This window comes from Trachypithecus francoisi, unplaced genomic scaffold (assembly GCF_009764315.1).
Source record: "Trachypithecus francoisi isolate TF-2019V2 unplaced genomic scaffold, Tfra_2.0 Lachesis_group12, whole genome shotgun sequence".
Taxonomy (NCBI): Eukaryota; Metazoa; Chordata; class Mammalia; order Primates; family Cercopithecidae; genus Trachypithecus; species Trachypithecus francoisi.
Window position 1 is genome coordinate 15478881 of NW_022681457.1, and position 12704 is coordinate 15491584.

Sequence of the window (12704 nt, forward strand, 5' to 3'; positions counted from 1 at the left end):
CATGATCTCAAAAATAAATAAATAAAAATAATGGATGTTGATGTGGAAGTGGTGAAAAGGGAACACGTCTACCCTGCTGGTGGGAATGTAAACTATAAAGGAGTGGATAAAGAAATTGTGGTATATATATGATTGAATATTACTCAGCCATAAAAGGAAGGAATTAACAGCATTCGCAGCAACCTGGAAGAAACTGGAGACTATTATTCTAAGTCAAGTAACTCAGGAATGAAAACCAAACACTGGATATTCTCACTCATAAGTGGGAGCTAAGCTAGGAGGATGCAAAGGCATAATAATGATACAATAGACTTAGGGAAAAGGGTGGGAATCCGGTGAGAGATAAAAGACTACAAATTGAGTTCAGTGTACACTGCTTGGGTGGTGGGTGCACCAAAATCTCACAAATCACCACTAGAGAACTTATATAATTAAATACCAAATCCCCAAACCCTATGGAAATAAAAGATTTAACAATAAAATGATAAAAATTTAAAAACATAATTCCTAAAAAATTCTTCTAAAATGGAAAAAAAAAATAGGTCCTGAAGGTCATATATCAGAAACTCTATTATGTTGCCTCTTAATGTGTATATTTGAGCCCACTTGCTCAACTTCTGAGAACTTATCGGGAAGCTGCTTCCTATCTATTTTGAGACTCTATCTCCCTGGCACTACCTGCAACCAATTACTACTTTAGAGAGACACTTAACAACCACCTGACTTGACCATCAACTGGTGATGTTCACTTGACATTTCTAGTGTGGGGGAATGGAAGGATCTCTCCTGCCCTGCACACATCTGACCAGGTACCTACTGTAACACTTTCAGATTTTTTTTCTTTATTTTTTTTTTTAAGATGGAGTCTCGCTCTATCACCCAGGCTGGAGTGCAGTAGCACGATCTCAACTCACTACAACCTCTGCCTCCCGAGTTCACACCATTCTCCTGCCTCAGTCTCCAGAGTAGCTGGGACTACAGGCGCCCGCCACCATGCCCAGCTAATTTTCTGTATTTTTAGTAGAGACGGGGTTTCACTGTGTTACCCAGGATGGCCTACAATCTCCTGACCTCATGATCCACCCGCCTCGGCCTCCCAAAGTGCTGGGATTACAGGCGTGAGCCACTGTGCCCGGCCTCAGATTTCTTATTGTCAGATTATAGGTAGGACAAACAGCTGATGTTTCTGGCTTTTGATTTTTTTCTTTTTAACCAAAAGTATCCCCCCAAATGAAACTAATAAGCATTAACCAAGATTATAGCTTAGCCAAGCATGTATGAGGCATCTCCAAAGAGGTGAAGGAGTAATTCAAAAACTCAAAAATCACACAAACATCAAAACAAATAATGCTGGTTCCCTCATCCAAAATTAAATCCAGGATGCAGCAGTAAAAGCATAAAATTTTTAACTATTCGATGACAAGGTAAAGTGGATTTTATTCTTATTTTCTCAGAGGATCTAAGGCGAGCAGTTTGAGCTTACAAAAAAGCTTAATTTTGTTTTAGGTCAGACTTTTGCTCTCTAATTTAGTCAAAAGAAATTTTAAGGCTAGCCATAACACTATTAGGTGTCTATTTGAAATTCAATCCTCTGATCAACCGTTTGGAATAACAGAGCTCTAAAATATTTTTTAACTTAGAAGTCGCAATTTAAAGAATCCATCTTCTGGCCATGGACAATTAGAATTTCCAGTGGTGCTGTTGGTGGGATTGTAAACTAGTTCAACCATTATGGAAAACAGCATGGCAATTCCTCAAGGATCTAGAACTAGATGTACCATATGACCCAGCCATCCCCCTACTGGGTATATACCCAAAGGATTATAAATCATGCTGCTATAAAGACACATGCACACGTATGTTTATTGCGGCACTATTCACAATAGCAAAGACTTGGAATCAACCCAAATGTCCATCTGTGACAGACTGGATTATGAAAATGTGGCACAAATACACCATGGAATACTATGCAGCCATAAAAAAGGATGAGTTTGCATCCTTTGTAGGGACATGGATGCCGCTGGAAACCATCATTCTTAGCAAACTATCACAAGAACAGAAAACCAAACACCGCATGTTCTCCCTCATAGGTGGGAACTGAACAATGAGATCACTTGGACTCGGGAAGGGGAACATCACACATCAGGGCCTATCATGGGGAGGGGGGAGGGGGGAGGGATTGCATTGGGAGTTATACCTGATATAAATAACAAATTGATGGGTGCTGACGAGTTGATGGGTGCCACACACCAACATGTCACAAGTACAAACCTGCATGTTATGCACATGTACCCTAGAACTTAAAGTATAATAATTTTTAAAAAAAGAAATAAGTTTAAAAAAAAAGTCTTAAAACCCAGTAGAAGGGTAAAAATTTATGTTTGAGGAAATAGCCTACAGTGAATCAAAAAGACAAAAAGATGAAAATAGGGGGAATATATGAATAATTAGAGAATTGATTTAGAGAATCCACTCTGATCTTCAAATAATAGGTGTTCGAGGGAACAAACTAAATGATTATCAAAGAAACAATTCAAGAAAAACTTCAGTAGCCTAAAGACGTTAACTTTTAAGATTGAAAGGGTCAATCGAGCACATAAGAAGCAGATAAAAATTACTCACTAAACACTGGTAAATTTTAGCAAAGCAAGGAAAAGGAGAAGATACTAGTTCTCAGAAAGTGAGAACATAGTTAACAAGTACTGTTTGTCAAGCTTGGGAAATATCAATGAACAAAAGATTTGTTGAGTCTTTCAATTCATAAACATGATATATCTTTGCACTTATTTAGATATCTTTGGATTATTTTTATCAGTACATTGTGGACTTCAGCATATTTATCTTGTTCATGTTTTGTAAAATTTAAGCCTAGTATATTATGTTTTGAGCAATGTAAATGATGTACTTTTAATTTTATTGTCAGATAAAATAACATGTCACATGTTCTTTACAAGTGCATATGAATACAATTGATTTTTGTGTGTCTAAAAAAAAAAAAAAAAAGAATTTCCAGTGGTGTATTGATTCTAAGTGATTCAATTCAACAGCCTCTTCAGTGAAAAACCAATCCCAATAATCTTTTCCCCCACTCCTACAAAATAAAATATGTACACTCAGAAACAGGCTTAGGATAGCAAAAGACTCTTCTTGCCACAGCCCTATCAAAGCAACAAGACTTGGGATGGCAAAAGTCCATGATGGATGGGACTTCTTATGACAAGCCCTCCTGGGAGCTTAACACATTTGGAAAACAAAAGAAAAAATAAAAAACCTCAGGTACTCAGCCATGTTAAGGCTGGTCACCTAATGTGACTCAAAAATGATTCCTCCTCCTGCTGGTGGAGACCAAGAGTGAGTGCTCTGACTCCATCACAAATCAAGCCCTCAAGGACACAGGACAAGGTGAGAGAAAACTTTATCCAGTGCCTCCCTTTATGAACAACACTGAAGGAAAGAGATAAAGGAAAAGACTATTTCTGGGAGGAAATGGATTAAACAATCAAAATATTCATACCCCAACAGCGCTAAAAAGTACACCAGAATTACTACACCAAGATTAGTCCAACACAAATCTTCTCCCATTGATCAAAATTTGGTGGAGGAAACAGTGATTTTTACCATCCAATTGGAAAGAATGCACAGAGAGAAGCCAGGAAACTGGAGACTAATACATTTTTACCCTTTAGCTGGCTGATTATTTTTCTGCATTTCTGCATGTCCAAAACGAGGTTATGGCAGTAAATCAGGTTTTAGTGGTAATACAAGTCATGGGAGAAAGAAAGGAAGTTCAGTTAGCAAAGCTGATCTTGTGTCAGTGAAACCTTGCAGGTAGCAGCCCTCAGAGAAAATCAATGCTAATTTTTTTTATCTTTAAGGTATCAGATTCAGTCCATTTCTCCCAGATCCAGATAAGAGAAGACATGCCTGCAGTAATAATGACTGTCTGTGATGTAGATTTTTTTACACAAAAGATAACTGTGCAGGGCCACTTCTATTTGCTGGCTCTCTGACAGGCACACCAAAATTTGTCAAAGAAATATATCGTGGGTTAAAGCTATCTTTATTTTCTTCAACTAACAGGTGTTTCTAGAGGTGGAATTGGATGTTCTGTAGTTACAGAACTTTAGCCAATTTAAAGGCCTGCTTCACCATAATGTAGAGCTCCTGTTAGATTTGGATTTGACCAAGTGAAAGGGTTTTGGACATTAGACAGGGTGAAGAGTTGGTCAAATCCAAAGGAAGAATGATAAAAACCAAAACTACAAAAGGCTATTGTACTATTTAGATACTGTTGAACACTGTAAGCATAAGGAGAGGTTAGAATGAAGTCGTAATAAGCCTTATCCTGCAGCTACCAAATTCTAAAACAAAACCCCAAACTAGCTCCCTACTTGAGCAGGGACCAAGCTCTAGTCTGATCTCCAATGTCACAGGAGCAGGAAACTCATGTTCCTTTTAGGAAGTGAGCAAGGCTCCATAAGGAGAGAAGTTCCATGAAAAAGCAAAACTCAGATCTCAAACAAAAAAAATCTGAGAAAGCAGGGACCTCAAGAGAAAGTAGGATCCAATTCTCAGAAAGTCACACGATTGATCAGAACTAAAGCTCTATAGTTGGTACTGAGCATGAACAATAGAAGAAGCCTGCAGGTCAAAGGTTCTAAACTCCATTAAGAGGACCCCTTCATGGTTGGCAAAATGTTAACTAAATTGAATGCCCGATTCGAGTTTCTAAATCAATGGAGGTTTACTGGACCAGAGCTTGAGGGCATACCCTGGAAAAACACAAGTTGTAGAAACCCTCTGTGGCTTGTTATGTCTTTGAGGAGGTTTTCAGGAGGCTGGTATTCATACATGTTCTTAAAGGAGGGAAGGCAGGTAGGAAGAGACAAGCAGGGGAAGAATATTTGGTCTCCTCTTGTCTTTATTTTGTTCATAGAAAGAAAAAGCATTATCAGTGTAAAATCTAACAAACTTTAGTTTTAGGAGCTAGGCTTAAATTGCACACCTCAAGTTACAATTGATGTGACCTTGTTTTATGAGAGAATATACATCTTAAGATGAAGATGAAAATGAAGAAAAAACCTGCTATGCACCGGGAACCTTTATGTTTGCACCTCATATAATGCTCACAATGACCCTTTAATCAGTTACTATTATCCCTCTATCCCAAAACATCAATGAATTTGTCCCTTATCTCGGAGCCCATTAAAGGTGGAACCAGGACTCAGACTCACATATTTCTGAATCTAAAACTCATGCTTCCAGCAAAAGAAACTATCAACAGAGTGAACAGACAACCTAAGAAATGAGAGAAAATATTTAGAAACTATGCATCTGACAAAGGTCTGATATCCAGCATCTATATGGAATTTAAATAATTTACAAGAAAAAAAACCATTAAAAAGTGGGCAAAGGACATGGAGAGACACTTTTTAAAAGAAGTTATACAAGTGGCCAAGAGCACATTAAAAAACTCAATATCGGCCGGGCGCAGTGGCTCAAGCCTGTAATCCCAGCACTTTGGGAGGCCGAGACGGGCGGATCATAAGGTCAGGAGATCGAGACCATCCTGGCTAACACTGTGAAACCCCGTCTCTACTAAAAAATACAAAAAACGGGGGGCGGAGCAAGATGGCCGAATAGGAACAGCTCCAGTCTCCAACTCCCAGCGCGAGCGACACAGAAGACCGGTGATTTCTGCATTTTCAACTGAGGTACTGGGGTCATCTCTCTAGGGAGTGCCGGACAATCGGTGCTGGTCAGCTGCTGCAGCCTGACCAGCGTGAGCTGAAGCAGGGCGAGGCATCGCCTCACCTGGAAGCGCAAGGGGGAAGGAAATCCCTTTTCCTAGCCAGGGGAACTGAGACACACAACACCTGGAAAATCGGGTAACTCTCACCCCAATACTGCGCTTTAAGGAAACAGGCACACCAGGAGAATATATCCCACACCTGGCCGGGAGGGTCCCACGCCCACGGAGCCTCCCTCACTGCTAACACAGCCATCTGCGGCGATCTATCCGCAAGGCAGCAGCGAGGCGGGGGGAGGGGCGCCCGCCATTGCTGAGGCTTAAGTAGGTAAACAAAGCCGCTGGGAAGCTCGAACTGGGTGGAGCTCACAGCAGCTCAAGGAAGCCTGCCTGTCTCTGTAGACTCTACCTCTGCGGACAGCGCACAGCTGCAGTCCATTAGGGGAAAGAGCGGGGGCCGCTGCAGACGCGAACGACTCTGTCTGACAGCTTTGGGGAGAGCCGTGGATCTCCTAACGCGGAGGTTGAGATCTGAGAACGGACAGACTGCCTGCTCAGGTGGGTCCCTGACCCCTGAGTAGCCTAGCTGGGAGACATCCCCCACTAGGGGCAGTCTGATACCCCACACCTCACAGGGTGGCGTCACCCCTGAGAGGAAACTTCCAAAGAAAGAATCAGACAGGTACACTCGCTGTTCAGCAATATTCTATCTTCGGCAACCTCTGCTGCTGATACCCAGGCAAACAGGGTCTGGAGTGGACCTCAAGCAATCTCTAACAGACCAACAGACAGTCCTTCTGACTGTCAGATGGAAAACTATCAAACAGGAAGGACACCTATACCAAAACCCCATCAGTACGTCACCATCATCAAAGTCCAGAGACAGATAAAACCACAAAGATGGGGAAGAAGCAGGGCAGAAAAGCTGGAAATTCAAAAAATAAGAGCACATCTCCCCCTGCAAAGGAGCGCAGCCCATCGCCAGCAACGGATCAAAGCTGGTCAGAGAATGACTTTGACGAGATGAGAGAAGAAGGCTTCAGTCCATCAAACCTCTCAGAGCTAAAGGAGGAATTACGTACCCAGCGCAAAGAAACTAAAAATCTTGAAAAAAAGTGGAAGAATTGACAGCTAGACTAATTAATGCAGAGAAGATCATAAACGAAATGACAGAGATGAAAACCATGACACGAGAAATACGTGACAAATGCACAAGCTTCGGTAACCGACTCGATCAACTGGAAGAAAGAGTATCAGCGATTGAGGATCAAATGAATGAAATGAAGCGAGAAGAGAAACCAAAAGAAAAAAGAAGAAAAAGAAATGAACAAAGCCTGCAAGAAGTATGGGATTATGTAAAAAGACCAAATCTACGTCTGATTGGGGTGCCTGAAAGTGAGGGGGAAAATGGAACCAAGTTGGAAAACACTCTTCAGGATATCATCCAGGAGAACTTCCCCAACCTAGTAGGGCAGGCCAACATTCAAATTCAGGAAATACAGAGAACGCCACAAAGATACTCCTCCAGAAGAGCAACTCCAAGACACATAATTGCCAGATTCACCAAAGTTGAAATGAAGGAAAAAATCTTAAGGGCAGCCAGAGAGAAAGGTCGGGTTACCCACAAAGGGAAGCCCATCAGAATAACAGCAGACCTCTCGGCAGAAACTCTACAAGCCAGAAGAGAGTGGGGGCCAATATTCAACGTTCTTAAAGAAAAGAATTTTCAACCAAGAATTTCATATCCAGCCAAACTAAGCTTCATCAGTGAAGGAGAAATAAAATCCTTTACAGATAAGCAAATGCTTAGAGATTTTGTCACCACCAGGCCTGCCTTACAAGAGACCCTGAAGGAAGCCCTAAACATGGAAAGGAACAACCGGTACCAGCCATTGCAAAAACATGCCAAAATGTAAAGACCATCGAGGCTAGGAAGAAACTGCATCAACTAACGAGCAAAATAACCAGTTAATATCATAATGACAGGATCAAGTTCACACATAACAATATTAACCTTAAATGTCAATGGACTAAATGCTCCAATTAAAAGACACAGACTGGCAAACTGGATAAAGAGTCAAGACCCATCAGTCTGCTGTATTCAAGAGACCCATCTCACACGCAGAGACATACATAGGCTCAAAATAAAGGGATGGAGGAAGATCTACCAAGCAAATGGAGAACAAAAAAAAGCAGGGGTTGCAATCCTAGTCTCTGATAAAACAGACTTTAAACCATCAAAGATCAAAAGAGACAAAGAAGGCCATTACATAATGATAAAGGGATCAATTCAACAGGAAGAGCTAACTCTCCTAAATATCTATGCACCCAATACAGGAGCACCCAGATTCATAAAGCAAGTCCTTAGAGACCTACAAAGAGACTTAGACTCCCATACAATAATAATGGGAGACTTCAACACTCCACTGTCAACATTAGACAGATCAACGAGATACAAAGTTAACAAGGATATCCAGGAATTGAACTCATCTCTGCACCAAGCGGACCTAATAGACATCTATAGAACTCTCCACCCCAAATCAACAGAATATACATTCTTCTCAGCACCACATCGCACTTATTCCAAAATTGACCACATAATTGGAAGTAAAGCACTCCTCAGCAAATGTACAAGAACAGAAATTATAACAAACTGTCTCTCAGACCACAGTGCAATCAAACTAGAACTCAGGACTAAGAAACTCAATCAAAACCGCTCAACTACATGGAAACTGAACAACCTGCTCCTGAATGACTACTGGGTACATAACGAAATGAAAGCAGAAATAAAGATGTTCTTTGAAACCAATGAGAACAAAGATACAACATACCAGAATCTCTGGGACACATTGAAAGCAGTGTGTAGAGGGAAATTTATAGCACTAAATGCCCACAAGAGAAAGCAGGAGAGATCTAAAATTGACACTCTAACATCACAATTAAAAGAACTAGAGAGGCAAGAGCAAACACATTCAAAAGCTAGCAGAAGGCAAGAAATAACTAAGATCAGAGCAGAACTGAAGGAGATAGAGACACAAAAAACCCTCCAAAAAATCAATGAATCCAGGAGTTGGTTTTTTGAAAAGATCAACAAAATTGACAGACCGCTAGCTAGACTAATAAAGAAGAAAAGAGAGAGGAATCAAATAGACGCAATAAAAAATGATAAAGGGGATATCACCACCGACCCCACAGAAATACAAACAACCATCAGAGAATACTATAAATGCCTCTACGCAAATCAACTAGAAAATCTAGAAGAAATGGATAATTTCCTGGACACTTACACTCTCCCAAGACTAAACCAGGAAGAAGTTGAATCCCTGAATAGACCAATAGCAGGCTCTGAAATTGAGGCAACAATTAATAGCCTACCCACCAAAAAAAGTCCAGGACCAGATGGACTCACAGCTGAATTCTACCAGAGGTACAAGGAGGAGCTAGTACCATTCCTTCTGAAACTATTTCAATCAATAGAAAAAGAGGGAATCCTCCCTAACTCTTTTTATGAGGCCAACATCATCCTGATACCAAAGCCTGGCAGAGACACAACAAAAAAAGAGAATTTTAGACCAATATCCCTGATGAACATCGATGCAAAAATCCTCAATAAAATACTGGCAAACCGGATTCAGCAGCACATCAAAAAGCTTATCCACCATGATCAAGTGGGCTTCATCCCTGGGATGCAAGGCTGGTTCAACATTCGCAAATCAATAAACGTAATCCAGCATATAAACAGAACCAAAGACAAGAACCACATGATTATCTCAATAGATGCAGAAAAGGCTTTTGACAAAATTCAACAGCCCTTTATGCTAAAAACGCTCAATAAATTGGTATTGATGGAACGTACCTCAAAATAATAAGAGCTATTTATGACAAACCCACAGCTAATATCATACTGAATGGGCAAAAACTGGAAAAATTCCCTTTGAAAACTGGCACAAGACAGGGATGCCCTCTCTCACCACTCCTATTCAACATAGTGTTGGAAGTTCTGGCTAGGGCAATCAGGCAAGAGAAAGAAATCAAGGGTATCCAGTTAGGAAAAGAAGAAGTCAAATTGTCCCTGTTTGCAGATGACATGATTGTATATTTAGAAAACCCCATTGTCTCAGCCCAAAATCTCCTTAAGCTGATAAGCAACTTCAGCAAAGTCTCAGGATACAAAATCAATGTGCAAAAATCACAAGCATTCTTATACACCAGTAACAGACAAGCAGAGAGCCAAATCAGGAATGAACTTCCATTCACAATTGCTTCAAAGAGAATAAAATACCTAGGAATCCAGCTTACAAGGGATGTAAAGGACCTCTTCAAGGAGAACTACAAACCACTGCTCAGTGAAATCAAAGAGGACACAAACAAATGGAAGAACATACCATGCTCATGGATAGGAAGAATCAATATCGTGAAAATGGCCATACTGCCCAAGGTGATTTATAGATTCAATGCCATCCCCATCAAGCTACCAATGACTTTCTTCACAGAATTGGAAAAAACTGCTTTAAAGTTCATATGGAACCAAAAAAGAGCCCGCATAGCCAAGACAATCCTAAGTCAAAAGGACAAAGCTGGAGGCATCACGCTACCTGACTTCAAACTATACTACAAGGCTACAGTAACCAAAACAGCATGGTACTGGTACCACAACAGAGATATAGACCAATGGAACAGAACAGAGTCCTCAGAAATAATACCACACATCTACAGCCATCTGATCTTTGACAAACCTGAGAGAAACAAGAAATGGGGAAAGGATTCCCTATTTAATAAATGGTGCTGGGAAAATTGGCTAGCCATAAGTAGAAAGCTGAAACTGGATCCTTTCCTTACCCCTTATACGAAAATTAATTCAAGATGGATTAGAGACTTAAAATTTGACCTAATACCATAAAAACCCTAGAAGAAAATCTAGGTAGTACCATTCAGGACATAGGCATGGGCAAGGACTTCATGTCTAAAACACCAAAAGCAACGGCAGCAAAAGCAAAAATTGACACATGGGATCTAATTAAACTAAAGAGCTTTTGCACAGCTAAAGAAACTACCATCAGAGTGAACAGGCAACCTACAGAATGGGAAAAAATTTTTGCAACCTACTCATCTGACAAAGGGCTAATATCCAGAATCTACAAAGAACTCAAACAAATATACAAGAAAAAAACAAACAACCCCATCAAAAAGTGGGGAAAGGATATGAACAGACATTTCTCAAAAGAAGACATCCATACAGCCAACAGACACATGAAAAAATGCTCATCATCACTCGACATCAGAGAAATGCAAATCAAAACCACAATGAGATACCATCTCACACCAGTTAGAATAGCAATCATTAAGAAGTCAGGAAACAACAGGTGTTGGAGAGGATGTGGAGAAATAGGAACACTTTTACACTGTTGGTGGGATTGTAAACTAGTTCAACCATTATGGAAAACAGTATGGTGATTCCTCAAGGATCTAGAACTAGATGTACCATATGACCCAGCCATCCCACTACTGGGTATATACCCAAAGGATTATAAATTACTCTACTACAAAGACACATGCACACGTATGTTTATTGCGGCACTATTCACAATAGCAAAGACTTGGAATCAACCCAAATGTCCATCTGTGACAGACTGGATTACGAAAATGTGGCACATATACACCATGGAATTTGATGCAGCCATCAAAAAGGATGAGTTTGCGTCCTTTGTAGGGACATGGATGCAGCTGGAAACCATCATTCTTAGCAAACTATCACAAGAAGAGAAAACCAAACACCGCATGTTCTCACTCATAGGTGGGAACTGAACAATGAGATCACTTGGACTCGGGAAGGGGAACATCACACACTGGGGCCTATCATGGGGAGGGGGGAGGAGGGAGGGATTGCATTGGGGAGTTATACATGATATAAACGTCATGCACATGTACCCTAGAACTTAAAGTATAATAAAAAAATAAAAAATAAAAAATAAAAAAAATACAAAAAAAAAATACAAAAAACTAGCGGGGCGACGTGGCGGGCGCCTGTAGTCCCAGCTACTCGGGAGGCTGAGGCAGGAGAATGGCGTGAACATGGGAGGCGGAGCTTGCAGTGAGCTGAGATCCGGCCACTGCACTCCAGCCCCGGCGACAGAGCGAGACTCCGTCTCAAAAAAAAAAAACTCAATGTCACTGATCATTAGAGAAATTTAAATCAAAACCACAACAAGACACCATCTCACACCAATCAGAATGGCTAGTATCAAAAAATAAAAGATAACATGCTGGCAAAGCTGCAGAGAAAAGGGAATGCTTATACACTGTTTGTGGCAGTGTCAATTAGTTCAACCATTGTGGAAAGCAGTGTGACAATTCCTCAAAGAGCTAAAGCTAGAACTACTATTTGACCCAGCAATCTCATTACTGGTTATAAACCCAGAGGAATATAAATCATTCTACCATAAAGACACATGCACACAAATTTTCATTGCAGCACTATTTGCTATAGAAAAGACATGGAATCAACCTAAATGCCAATCAATGGAACCTGGATTTTTTTTAATGTGGTACATATACACCATGGAATACTATGCATCCATAAAAAAGAAGAATGAGATCTTGTCTATTGCAGGAACATAAATGAAGCTAGAGGATAATATCCTCAGCAAACTAATGCAGGAACCAGAAAATGAAATATTGCATGTGTAGATGGACACTAAATAATGAAAACACATGGACACGATGGGAGCAACACACACCAGGGCCTACTTGAGGGTGGAAGGTGGGAGGCAAAAGAAGAAAAGAAAAAACAGTTATTGAGTATTTGCCTTAGAACCTAATTGATTATATAATCTGTTCATCAAACCCCCGTGACATCGTTTTACCTACGTAACAGACCTACAGGTGTACCCCTGAAACTAAAATAAGCGTTTTTTAAAGCCACAGTGAATTTCAAACATCAACAGTTTAATCTCTA